At 36.6% G+C, this 15,041-nt stretch overlaps 1 pseudogene; it reads right to left on the reverse strand.

Moving 5' to 3' along the window:
• Window positions 1-14,823, reverse strand: part of LOC127632711 (myosin-7B-like) — a 28,995-nt pseudogene extending 14,172 nt beyond the window's left edge.
• Between the last annotated feature and the right edge of the window lie 218 nt (window positions 14,824-15,041).

The raw sequence follows: 15,041 nt of genomic DNA on the forward strand, positions 1-15,041 counted from the left end.
CTGTACACTCGTCCTCCAGCCTGCGTTTCTTTACAGGAGCGTGTAGCATTCATCTACTCGTCTTCTAGACATTCAATCATCTTCAATTTGGCCTCTATCTGGATCTTGGTCTTTATGAGAAGGTCACAGCAGTCTGCATCTGCCAGGTTGTCTTGCTCCTAGATGGATTAGAAGTAAGTTCAAGCATCTTAACACCCTGATTTTATTTTGTATTTCACAATTTATTGGTATCAAACTTTGATTTTGTAATCTAACTGGGAATTTTTGCCATCAACACAAATTCCAAAATATACAGACCAGTTGAAAATTACAATGTAGGTAGATGCTTTCACTAGTGGATTAAATTAATCATGGATGACTGCGAATAGTAAATTTTTAACTATGACATCGGTAAATGAGAACTTATTTTTTTACTTACTGCCTCATCTACGCTGAATGTACCTTTCATCAGAGCCTCCCTAATGACAAGAAAATATGAATTCCCCTTATATTTCACAGTATAATTAAAATTTTTGGTTTTAAAGGTCACATTTACAGTTTTTCTCTTATTCTCTGGTACTGTACACAAACATTCTGCAATCTTACCTTTTCATTTTTTATAAAAAAAACTTTTATGGCGAAACAACTGTGTTGACCACATGAAACCACCAACTGTTTACACATCATGGTAAGACTGTGTCACCTCCATACGACCCCACTGGCTTATGTCCATGAATGAATGAAATGAGGCCTAATTTAGTTAGTCTATTACTGGAGTGACTTTCAGATGTCATGTGCTTGCTGTGGTTAAATGTTTGTGGATGACTGCAGTGTCTGTCGGAGATACTAGTCTGATCAAATAGCTGCCCTGCTGCTGTGCCCTAGGCCACCCAAAAGGTGAAGTGTCTAATATTTTTTAGAAACTGAGGCCTTCTGTTGGACCAGTGGCTTTAATCCTTTGCCAGTTGCAGATATGCTTTCATCATGGTCCTTTAGAGGCACAGGCGCCTTGGCAAAAGAAGCCTTACAGATGGGTGCTGGTCTGTATTTTTAGTGAGGAGGGTGGGCAAGCAGCTGCTATGTGACCCAGCGGGCCTCTTGGCTTTAAGGACACCGCTTGCATTGTCTAATAAAAGGAAAGGGTGGAGGTCATAGATGTGGGCATGGAGAACTTCACGTGTTTCAAAGAGTGTCGGAATGTATGACCACACGGACAAATGCATGTTTGAAGACACATGCCTCACACACTCCATCCACATGGCTCCAAAATACCTCTCATATGTTGAGGGATGAGAGGTATCATGTGACAACAGCTTTTTGACCAATTTTATTAGGAGTGAACCTGTTGAACATCAGTAGTGTACGCAAGTGTGTGTGTGAGGGCTTTTATTCAGACCTTAAAATTTGAGAATGGAATCACTTTTTCTAATATATCTTTGAGTTGGGTGTAGTTGAATAAACATAATTCTATAAAAAGTAATATATCGAAGAACAATCTTTTAGATCTATATACATTTGGAGATTAATAACAGCTTTTTTCCACCAGAAATTTATGAATAAGTCATGGCTGTTTCCAATAGTAGAAAACACTGCCTTTTCAAGTAGTATACTGTATTTTGGTAGGAAGGCTTCAAACATTCAATGTTTGCATAACATGCATTGTGTATCATGCTGTTGGTTTTTGAAGGCAGCATACATTATATGTATCCATCGCTGGATGATAATCAATAATCCTGATTCCTATACGTGCAACAAGGCCAGTACTAGGATGAGATCTTTGAAGGGGATTTTGACCTTTATGTCAAAATATATGTTCTCTTGGTTCACTGTTTGACAAGGGATGGGGGCTTGGTAATTTTGCCATCTGTCCAGGGTGGGAACAAGGAACCCCCCCACCAACAATGTGCTACCACAGACTGTTCGCTGCACCCTTCCCCGCTGCAACCCTGTGATAAATGAAAGGCTCTGCCCCTGATTCCAATACTCAAGAACGCAAGTACTGAGAATGCATAAAATTGCCCGGATGTGTTCTTGATCCGGCCAAATATCGAGGATGCATCAGATAGTGACTTGTGAGCAAGAACCCATTTGAAATCCCAGAAGTCATAGTGGTACAGTTGCAAACAAAGGACAATTATAATTTTTTTTCCCCTCGAGAGTTTCTGTGTCACCTGCAAATCCTCACTGGTGTGATGATATTAATGCTGTCACCAGTGTGTGGTTATTCCAGTACTTCTCTCACTAGCTAAAAATGTGCTGGGACGGTCAACAGGAAGATCTCGCTGCATCTCAATGCTTGCGATAGATGCGTTCTATTTCAATTTCTAAGTTCTTTCTTCCAAGGTAGCTTGGCAAGACTGGTGTCACAACTGGTGTGGAAGCAGGACAAGACAGACCAGAAGTGCGGATCCAAACGCGGTTTTATTACAAGTAAAAATAAACAAACACAGGAACGAAAGAAAAGGTCCATGATGGGAAAAATTAAACTAAAGCACGAAACAACATTCAGAAAGTATACCAGTGAGAAAAACAACCATGAACGATAAGGAAACCTCGAGTGAACACAAATTAACATCTAGGGCAAACGTTGACAAACATGAGGAACATCCTGGAGCAGAGAACATGAAACGATAACATTAACCTTCAACATACAACGATCGACAGTGACTAAACAAAGAACCAGGGTTTAAATACACAGACACAATGAAGACTGAACGAGACACAGGTGAGAACAATGATGAGTGCAGGCAGTGAGGGAGGCCGGGAATTGTGGTAATTGTAGTTTTTAGACAAGGACAGTGAAACACGGGGTGGACAACAAGGAAAACGTGACATGGAGCGTGATCAGTGACGAGTGAAACAGAAAACACGGGGCAGACAACACGGGGTCGTGACAACTGGTCTTCATAAGAATCCAAATCTGTTCTCTTTTTTCTTAGCATTGAGAAATATCCTTTGTCTCTTAGGAAGGGCTGTTGATTTAATGTGTTCATTTATTGCAATTAATTATATAAAAAATAATGCATTAAATATATAACACAATTAAAAATGCCTCCAGACCACATACAAAAATTCTGTAATAAAAGTACATATTTTCTTAACATCGGAGCAATTTAGTTACATGTAACTAATAAGCTGCACCAGCATGGGGCAGTCAGCACGTCTCATCAAACCTCACAAGCAGTGCTGCCACAGAATGAGAGCCATGACATGTTGACAACTAGACGAAGCACAACAGAATGCAGGGGTCTCGAGATCCGATTTTATCAACTGCTTTCGGCAAATATTGATATATGCAACTAATTTGATTAATTAATCAGCGTGTCTAGTAATTCATTTTATTAAACAAATTATCAATGGACAGTCCTACTGTTAAGTCATTGATAGTCATATATTTCACATACAGCCTAAGAATATGGTATTGAGATTTAAAGCCCTTTTACCTTTGTATGTACTAAAAGCAAAAGTTGGGTGTAGTTGAATATTAAACCTTCCAAAATAAAATAATTGTAGTCCTACCTTTTAATCATGAGATCTTGAAGTTGAATCACTTAATCAGAAGAAATCATATCTTACTTTCTCTCCGTCATCTTCAACTCCATCCTCATGAGCATCCCATGGCTGGCGGCCTGCAGCAGAGTGAGGATTTTCACCAGATGCTCATCCCTCATCTCCTCCAAGTGCCCCAGAAGACCGGCTTTAAAAAACACCTTTAGTGCAGAGACACCGACTGGTTGATATAACCAAAACTGTCCTGTGTTCTGAGATACATACAATGCCATCTTTTATTGAGTGACGTCTGAGAGCAACTTGCCTTAGGATGTCCAAATCGGTACTGATTATGGTCGATACCCAGTGAAGCTAGCAGCTTCTCCGCAGCCTTTCTGTTGTCCACAATCTTGTCATCGGGAATAGCATGAGGGTTTGGAATGTGATACCTTTGAAAAGGAGGAATATGCTAATTGTTTATTCTAATACAATTAGTATATTCTTATACAAACAGGTAGTCCTGCCCCACACTCAGCCTACAAATGGCTTACTTCTAGTAGACTCTGACTATTATGCTGATACGAGAGAATATAAACATCAAAAAATGACATGTTTCATCTTTAATAGTTCCTCTTCTCACCATTGTTTGAACTCAGCATAGAGAATTCTGTTATGAAATCCCTTCCTACTGATACGAATGCCTTCCAGCACTCCATTACAGCGCAACTGGTGCATCACCAGAAAAGCATCCATGATCCCTAGAGATGGATGGAAATGTATGTAAGGCTCAAATACTGAAGATAGAAACTCTGATTCTCATTCAGAACATTATTTCAGCATATGACTAAGACCTAAAAAATGTATTCTTTGAAATAGTAATTTTCATCAACAGCCTGTCAGTGTGGTTGTTTAAGTGCACAGTGGTTACAGCACCTGACGTTTTGGTCTCGTTGGGGATGATGCAGTGCACAAAATGGGGATAAGTAATCTGCAGATTTGTCATCAGCTTGTTTAGATTCTCCTGTAGTCGGAGGAGATGCAATTAAGCCACACAATCAAGATACAATACAAGTTGAAACAGTACAACAAGTCTGATAAGTCATGTTGTATGGCAGTACCCCATATTTAACCATGCTTAAAGTAAATTAATTTAGTGACAACAAATGCAAAGGTTTCCTCTCTTTGTGAAAAGGCTTACCTGGATTTGTTGAGGCTCTTTGTGGAAACAGACAGAATAGGAGCCAGCACAGACTTAAAGTGATGTTCATGTGTTAATTTCTCTAAACATCACAGCAAGTCTTAACTGCCTCCCTCTCAGCACTCAAGAGTTGTTCAGTTACATCTCTACAACATTTCAATGAACAAATAGCAGTAAAATCTGGTCATATTCCCACCTTGTTTTGCTGTGACACTGTCTGAAAGGAAGCAGCCTTTTTCCTCTTTTCCTTGCTCCCTGTCTTTGTGTCCGAGACTAAAAGGAAACACTAAATTTAGTTTAATTCGTATTTCATATTTTAGAACCATTTTAAGGTTATGGCTTGTGTATCTGAATCAGAGCTAACATAATGCTTGTACAGACTAGCTTGTTGGATGTTTTCTGGAAACGGGCTACCACAGTTTCATTCAGGGGGTCTTTGTTTTTGTCTAACCAACCAATAATATTGTGTGGCACCTGTAATTCAGGTAAAATTTTGAAGTAAATCTTTGTGCAGCTGATTAATGATATTGCAAATTTTGACTATTTACTAAGAGACCTTTTTAAGACCCTTAGATCAATTAAAGGTAGAAACTCGCCACTCCTGCATAGTGCACCAGCTCAAAATGAGCCTCAAACTTTTGCTTTTTGTCCGGCCTTTGCTTTTGGAAATTGGCGGACTTGCCAAGGTTATTATCAATCAGCTTAGCCTTGAAGCTTGTGTCGGTTGCTTTAGTACATGCACTCTTGCACTCTTCTTCAAGGATGGACATAATTCCTAATGGCTAACAAAGATAAAAACAGCTAATTTTAGCATATTCTGTGGTAATCAATTTTTTTTTAATTATCATATTGAATTTGTATATTTGTTTGGGAGTTCCTAGCCTAACCCTTAAATGCATGGTAATTTTCACAAACACTTTCAGGTCTTTGGAGACCCGGCACTTATATCTATAAAAAATGGATGAACAAAATGCCCAGATAGTGTAACATTTAGACAATTTGACAATAATAAAATAAAGTATTTTTCGATATACTTTGTTTTAATTTTCATAAATGAAGGAGATAATGCAACTGATCAGGACAAATCTAAAGCTTAGATGTAACTGGCTGTTAAACACATGAAACTACACATAACACATAAGATAAACACAAGTTACACGTACGTTACACATTGAAATAGATATCCTGTGATAGTAATTTTAAATAGATAAAATAGAATTTATGGAAGTGCCAAAAAAAACCTACACTCTTACTGTACTGTGTAAAACACAAAAACATTTGTCGTAAGATGATTATTTATATCTTCAGCTTTAGTGTGTCAATAGGAAAAATACATGTACACATGGTGCACTGCAAGAGATGGCATTGCCCCCACAGATCCCCCCAAATGAACATTGTGTCAGTCTGAGATTACATGAAGAAACAGAAGCAGTTGAGACAGCCTAAATGGATAAAAGAACTGTGGTGAAATCTCCATGAAGCTTGGTACATCCTATCCGCCAACAACCAAGAAAGATTGTGTCCTTGTGTACCTAGGAGAATTGGGGCTGTTTTAAAGGCAAAGGTGGTCACACCAAATATTGAATTAGCTTTATCTTTACTGGACTTTATATGATGTTAATTGATAAATGAAAACCATTTATGGCATTATTTTTGGAGACTTTTATTTTTTGCAAAATTTCTCACAAGTGCCTAAAACTTTTGCACAGTACATTTACATTTACATTTATGCATTTGGCAGACGCTTTTATCCAAAGCGACTTACAGTGCACTTATTACAGGGACAATCCCCCCGGAGCAACCTGGAGTTAAGTGCCTTGCTCAAGGGCCCAACAGTGGCATCTTGGTGGTGCTGGGGCTTGAACACCCGACCTTCTGGTCAGTAACCCTGAGCCTCAACCACTGAGCCACCACTGCCCCGTACAGTACTGTACCTCATGACCTTATACACTTTTGGTACTTAAACCATTATATGTTTTTTTTCTTTTGCAAGTGTGTGTGTGTGTGTGTGTGTGTTACACTATTTATAAGAGATTGATTGTGGAATACTAAAGGGATGTGGACCCATCTCCAAAAAATGGATGAGGTCCTGGGTTTTTAAATAGAGAGGAGGTATGCTTTAAAGGTTAAACTAGTGACGCTCCTAACTTAACTACATTTTTTAATAGCTTGACAGTAGTTTAGGTATTTTCACAAAAGTTAAGCTTTTCCAGGAACAAGCTACATTTTCCAAAGATTAGCGGTGTAGCATCACAAAACAGTAAATTTGTCACATTGTATTTTGAATTCAGCAATGGAACTTATGTAGTAATCCAATACGCTCACCTAAACCGTCCTCTCTCTCTCTCGCTTGTAGTGTTGGGAAAACAAAATAATTTAAGTTAATTGGTTCTTTCGGACAGTTCGTGTAAATTAATCGGTCAGAATAAAAGAATACCTTGTAATTAGTAAATTGTCAGCTTCAGTTCACATGAGAGTGGTGGTGGTGTAGTGGGCTAAAGCACTAAACTGTCAAGCAGAATGTTGTCGGTTCAATCCCCACAGCCACCACCATTGTGTCCTTGAGCAAGGCACTTAACTCCAGGTTGCTCTGGGGGGATTGTCCCTGTAATAAGGGCTCTGTAAGTTGCTTTGGATAAAAGCGTCTGCCAAATGCATACATGTAAATGTAAAACTTTAGTGAGTTGGTTTGTTCTGATAGTTCATGTAAATCTAGTTCACATAAATGATTCACTAATTCTCTTGAGCCCCTGTGCAACCTTAAAATGATTGTTCACCCCTAATTGAAAATGCTCTCATCATTTACTCACCCTCATGCCATCCGAGATGTGCATGTCTTCTGCTGAACACAGATATGGTGACCAGAACTCAGGAGGTCCAAAAAGGACATAAAGGCAGCATAAAAGTAATCCATAAGACTTCAGTGGTTAAATCCATATCTTCTTCTTTTTCTATTTTGTTTTTGTTTTATTATTTTATATTAAATCTAAATGTATATGTTCGTTTTAATGTTGTTGCCTTAAAGAAATATATAACTGGGGGACTAATTATCTTTGTAATATATATAAAAAAATACCTTCTATGTCTATATTTTCTATGCTTTGATGTAGTTTGATGTACCACTTTTTGTGGTAACTTGTAGTGTAGTTAACTTTTTTTTTTTTTAAGAGTAGCTTGACAAGTTTAACTACTTTAAATTATGAGCAGCTTGTAGCTCAGAAAGCAACAGTTTCAAAGTAGCTTCCCAAACACTGGTTATAATATTCCTTAAGATTAGCCTATAATTGTAACAGTTGTCTATGTTCAAATTATTTCTCGTATTCCAGCTTAATATGGAACTAACACTATCGCTGTAGCATTATTAAACATATTCAAAACATTCCTCTGTTTGTTTGAGCGGACTGTCCTGGCTGACACAGCAACATTCGCTCAACCATTGGTATGAGTTTAGGGAGGGACTATCTGTTTGTACAACTAATGTAGACAGCGGGAGATTTATGGAATCATTTTGAAAACAGTGATTATTTTGCAGTTCAGTTTCGTGATGCTAATGGCACAGAAATTACACACTTCAGCTTTAATGAAATGAGTCACTCTTTTTGACGATTGTGTTTTTCGAATACCTTTTCATCAAGGTCAATGCAGGCTTGAAGGTCAAGCCCAAAGTCGATAAAAGTCCAGTCAATGCTGTCTCTCTTTCACTCCTCCTGTTCCAGGATGAACATGTGGTGGTTGAAAAACTGTTGCATTTTCTCATTGGTGAAGTTGATGCAGAGTTGCTCAAAGCTGTTGAGCTGTTGAGAGATTTCACATGACAGATGTACAGCACTGAGCGTAAATGCGGACGGAAATCTAGATCAGTGCGTTGTGGAATTTTGAGAGTCACTTACCTCAAAGATCTCAAATACTGGTGATATCCAGCACTCCGATAAAGAACTGCCATGGCAAAACAGTGTAGAGTGTCCTATTTATATGCCTCACCAACCATTTAAACATGTGGTCGTACGTGGCTTTGGCCAGGGCTCCTAATGCATAGTTAACCTGGTAAACCCCACACAATGCATGTGGAACACATTCAGAAAGCACATGAAGACCAGCTGTCACTCACATGGATTGCAACAGTTGCCTGGATACCAGGCTGATTGCTCAAACTGCTTTTTCCTTCTATCTTAGCACAGATCAACAGTAAATGTCAGTGGTTTCAACATGCATTATTAGTGGCATAGCAAAATTCCCCCAAACAGTAACCATTCATTTTTCTTTCAGTTTAATAAATATAATATTCCAGGTTTAATACAAGTTGATCTCAATTGACAGCATTTGCATTCAACTCGTCCTCCTTTAATTTAAAACAAATAAAAAATAAAAAATCGAGGTTAGAGTGAGGCTCTTGCAATGGAAGTGAATGGGGACAATTGTTGGAGGGTTTAAAGGCAGAAATGTGAAGCTTATACTATTATAAAAGCACTTACGTGAATTCTTCTGTTAAAACTTGTATATTATTTGAGCTGTAAAGGTATCTAAATCATCATTTTTATGGTTGTTTTAGGGTTTACAGCATTATGTCATCATGGCAACATATTGTTTGTGTTGTGGCTATACTTTTGAAACAGTGAGTATTGTAATGTTAATGGATTGGACTCATTCACTTCTATTGTAATTGTCTCACTGGAACCTCGATGGGACAAGTCAAAATTTATTTTTGTGGTAATCACCATTATGCAACAAATGCTGTCAATTGAGCTTTACTTGTACTGAACCCGGAACAATATATTATTATAATATATGGAACTGATCATTGTAAATAAAATAAAAGTTATCATTTAAATCACTTCTCACCTGTTTGACATTCTGCCTTTTAACACATACTCTTTGCCCACCTTCACTAGGGTGCAGAAGACCCTTTATGAGAGCTGCTGAGCTAACACATATCAGATAGGAGGCCTTATCGGCACCTGAAATATCAGAAAAATGTAAATCATAAATAATTATGTGTAAATGATTGGTGGGAGCCAAAAATACTGGAAGGTGATGACATTCAAAACTTGGATAATCACTGATGCACTTGTAGAGAGGGGGGCACATTAAATCCCACTTAATCCCATATGAATTTCTTCTGTGGAACATTAATGGAAATGTTAATCTGAGAATACATTTCTCAGTTACCGTACCATTCACTTTCAATGCATCTTTCTTCCATACAGTGAAAGGGAATGGTGACTGATGATATTTTGCCTAATACATCCCTTTGTGTTCCATGGAAGAAAGAAAGTTATGCAGGTTTGGAACAACCTTTGAGTTTAAGAGTGAGACAATTATTACATTCATTATTACAAAAAGAAAGATTGAATTTGTTGCTAATAATAAGAATATAAAATATTAATACCAAGAAGTTCAGGCTTCTGTGACATAATCTGGTAGTAGATGTGGTAGCTTCACTCTCCAGGTTGCTGAAACATCACTCTGGATTTTTCCAAAAGATCTACGGATATGAAAAAATAAACAATACAATTTAATAATTTGTAAAAACACTGCATTGTTAGGTTTTACATTTTGGGTTGACAAATTGGAATGACATCATCAGTCTTTGAAGCATTTACTTACATATGCCAATATCAGTGAAACCAGTTTTCCTTGTTGGTCCAAAATGGATCTTGATGAACTGATCAGCACATCACCTATTATAACAAGACGCATATGGTTGTTATCAAGGCCAACTCAATTTACCCCAATAAGACAAAAAACAAAACGTCAAGACCAAGCTTGATAATGTGCATTTGTTTCAATTTAGTGTAACAATCTGGTAACAACACTCACTATGCATATGAGCTCTGAGACTCTGGACTATTTTGTCTTAGGTGTCAAATACTCACAAAACGGGATGAAATGTCATTCCTCCCAGTTTTGGCATTTCCAAACGCCTCCATGGCAGGATTAGCTTCAATTATCTGGCCTTCTAAAATCCCCTGGGAAAAGAAGTTGTAATTTAGATTTTTTTTTCATCTTATTTTATTCCAGTTTATGCAGTAAGTCCACTAATATAAAAATATACTCATCCCTGTTATACTATCAGGGGCCTTAAAAAAAATAAGTATGTTGTTTATTAAAGTGTATTTACTTCACAGCTTCTATTGACAGCTTGATTAATGTGAACATGTGATATAGAGCGTGTAACATCTTTTTTAATTTTCAATTTTAAAGTATTTAAAGGTTTGAATTGTACTTATAAGTTAATAATTGGTATCTGCAAAAACAGAAATACAGAAAAATATAATTGTCCATAACTGAGAATGCAAATAAAAGCTGATTCACAGATACATAGATTATGAATTAGAACTGTTATGATCTATTTTGTTTGCTCACATCAAATACAATAAAGGATCTGACAATCACACCCTATGATTACCAAAGCCACAAAGAGTAAAAAAAATGATGCAGTGAAAAGTTTGAAAGCCTTGGTTTCTTCAAACCAAAAATAATTAAATTAGTTTCATCACAACGTTGACAGAAAATTAAAACTTTTTCAAAAAACAAGGACGACAAATGTGGGGAAGATGTGTTGGGAAAGACCGAGTCAGCTCAACCCCACAAAACAAAGGAACATTTCAAAGGCATATGCAGAGGGATGGAATAGCCAAACCTCACTCTAGATCTCATAACAGTTATGTGTATAGGAAAAATATGTTAATATAGTATTGTTTTTGCAAAAATGTGCCGGACACCTAAATGAGGATTAACTTCAAAATGAAAATTAACTCTAGTCAGCATGAGAGGTAAAAAAAGCTGATTGAAAAAAGAAGAGGGGAATGATGGTGAGGGAAACCGATAGAGCGTTGAGACTTCTTTTTTTAGTTGGTGCCTCACTCAGAGCCGCTACTATGACAAAGTACTGAGTTACACATTTTGTGTTTACTGTTTTGCCAACACTGGATTCTCCCCTATGCGTACCAATAAATCATTGAGGGGAAAGACATATTTGAAAAATTAAATAGCAAGCAAAATACCACCGCAAAGACCATGAGAATTATTTTTTATTTTTTATATTCTTAATAGCTGAATTTAGTTTTTTCGGTAAAACTTTACAATATGGTTCCATCTGTTAACAGTAGATAACTACATTAGTTAATATGACCTAAAAAATGATATGACCATCATTTATGGTAGCACGTTATAATAAGGTTACATTAGGTAATGTGCAATAATAAATGCATTAGGCATCATGATCTAACAATGAACAATACATTTTTACAGCAATTATTTGTCTTTGTTAATGTTGTTAATAAAAATACAATTGTTTATTGTCAGTTCAAGTAAGTTCATTGTGCATTAACTAATGTTAACATAAACTTCTTTTGATTTTTAAAATGTGTTTGTACATGTTGAAATTAACCTTAAGAAATATTAACAAAATGCTGTAAAAAATATTGTTAGTTGTAACATTGTCCCAATGTTAAAGGAAATTTCACCCAAAAATACAAATTCTCTCATTTACTCATGCCATCCCTGATGTGTATCACTTTATTTCTTCTGCAGAACACAAATTCAGATTTTTAGAAGAATATTTCAGCTCTCTAGTTCCATACAATGGAAGTGAATGGGTGCCAAATTAAGCAATGTGACACCAGTGTTTTAATCCATTTCTTCTGAAGTGATTTTATATATACCAAAAGATCTGCAAAATTCTTCTAAAAATCTTCATTTTAGTTCAGCAGATGCTAAAGTCATACACATCTGGGATGGTTGAATAAATGATGAGAGAATTTTCATTTTTGGGTGAACTATCCCTTTAACAAATATAACCTTATTTGAAAGTGTTTCCATATTTATTAATCTTTGTTAATGAGGTTAATTTCAACATACACTGATACATTCTCAAAATCAAAAGATGTATAAGTTAACATTAGTTAATCCACTGTGATCTATCAATGAACAATTGTATTTTTATAAACTGGCATTAACACAAATTTGTAAATGCTGTAAAAATATATTGTTCATTGTTAGTTCATGATACTTAATGCATTAACTAATGTTAATAAATTGGACCTTATTGTAAAGTGTTACAGTTTTTTCCTTTTTCAATAACACTCCTATTTCTAACCAGACTGGAAATCCAACTACAATGATTGCGCTCAGGTATGTAAAATTACAAACTTGCATAATTAGCATGGACTGATTTTCACGATCTGTGATGGAAGACATTAACACATTCTTTTAAAGGCATAAAGGCTTTCCTAAACACACTTTCTGTCTGACACAGAGGTGGCAAAGCGTTCAGGAGAAAATGATCTCTACTTTATACGTTATTGCAGCGGGAAAGGAAAGAGACATGCATTCCTTCATTTTTACTTACCGCACAGAATGTGTTTGTAGGCATTGTCAGAGATGGAATAGATATGATGTGGAGCCTCAGAGCAGGGTTTTGCCTTTGTAGGCAGCCACTACAGGGGCCGTGTAGACAGGAAGCCAAAATAGGGGTTCATGGTCACACAGAACAGAGTAGGTCTGCATGAGAGAAAGAAAGAAAAATAGTGCATTTGACAAGATGAATCACAGGTATCGCTGGCAGTCTGGACAAAAATGAAAAGAACCAATCAGCCATTTTAAATGCTCTTCAGGAAACCTTCCTGATATGACATTAGACATGTAATTTGACAGTGGAAGTTAAAAAGGATACGCCCCTTGGGAATTCACTTGTATTTGTCCTTTGGCAAAGGCAAATGATGAATGTATTATATGAGGCTAAAGTTCTATGAATAGTGCTACCCCTTTGTTTTATGCTCCGGTCAGCTTATTTGCGGCATCAAAGATTAGTGAGAAAGGGCAGATCTTTTCTTTGCTTTGAGCTGTGCTGTGATGTACTCACATAGATCATCCAGCTGCTGTAGCCTCTGACGCTTCATTCAGGTGTGTGAGCATGGCCATGTCCTCTATCATGTCAAACTGTTGGATGTCATCCTCCTTGACGGTTAGACACTACTGAGAGGTATTAAAAAGCAAATGATCAAAAAAAATATTATTTATATAATGATTATTAGGCCTACAATTTGATTACAGTTGAAACGAGATCTGCACTCACTCAAAATTACTATTCTTAACATAATAAAAAAGTTAACAAAAGATTAAGAAAAGTGCAATGATAACATTCGTATGATTGTTTTTACAACACAAATTAAATTTCACTTGTGTGCATCACTCAAAAAAGGCCTATTTTTAAGAGTCATAACAAAATTCCATCAAATTGAATTGCGTAACGTTTAACGGAGTAAATTACATTAATTTGGTTAAAAATTACGCAATTCAGTGTGACAGAATTTTGTTATGAAATTTAAATGCATAGGGTATATCTTAAATGTAGGCTACCCTTCCATCCTTCGTCTCAACGGTAAATTTGTCACCATCGATCTCCATGATTTCGACTTCAATGTACGCGTGTCCTTTTCATGGTATCCAAGCGCGTTTCTTTCCTGCGCACAAGGGAAGCCGTGACAGTGAAAAAACTATTCTCCAGACGCCCACAAAGTTTTTCGTTGCTTTGCTTGTTATAAATCCAATAATTCAAATGGCAACATTCATTCTGACATGCCCTGTTCAACATTAACAAGTTAATCTTCTAGCATTCAAGTGCGAACACTTAAAAGCCGCTGCGTACAAGAGGCAAGCATTTCAAAGAGAATAAAAGTGTTTGTATCCGTTGGCAAACATTTGCTGAAGTCATTCGAAAATGTGTTGTCTGCAATCGACTACCATCAAACGCCACCGTTTGCGCTGCCAGCAGCTCCAGGTCGCTTTTGCGCAAAAAGGGAGAAGCTTCACTGAACTCCTTCATATCCAAAAGTCTACATGATGATAAATCCACTGCTCGGTTACGCACTGAAGATCCGATAAAACTTGACTTTCCAGATACCTGAAAAGAAAACAAACAATTTTTTTTTTTTTTTAAATGAAAAAGAAATAGCTTGTAAACTTAATTCAAAATGCATGCATAAGAAATATAATATGGCTAAAACTAAATTAATAATACAAATAAACATTCCTGTAATTACTCATTACAGTTTCGATTATTTTTCAACATTTGACAAAACTAAATTTCCTTATTTACTGAAATTCTTCTTATTATTATTATTAGCCTATTATTATTTTAGTTTTAAGAAATTGCTATCGAGGACATTTTATGATTTACTAATGCGGTTTTTATTATCGCACTAGAAACAAATTCTCAAGCAAATTAAATAAGATAAAGTGTCCAGTCATAATCTGGTAACTGACCTTAACAGGGACTGAACGGGTGAAGTGGCCGGACACCTTTTATCATCTCCTCCAAGGTTACGGACACAGAAATGATCATGTGTTGCCTCCTCGGTCGCCTATTGGTGCT

Source organism: Xyrauchen texanus, chromosome 39, assembly GCF_025860055.1.
Source record: "Xyrauchen texanus isolate HMW12.3.18 chromosome 39, RBS_HiC_50CHRs, whole genome shotgun sequence".
Classification (NCBI taxonomy): domain Eukaryota; kingdom Metazoa; phylum Chordata; class Actinopteri; order Cypriniformes; family Catostomidae; genus Xyrauchen; species Xyrauchen texanus.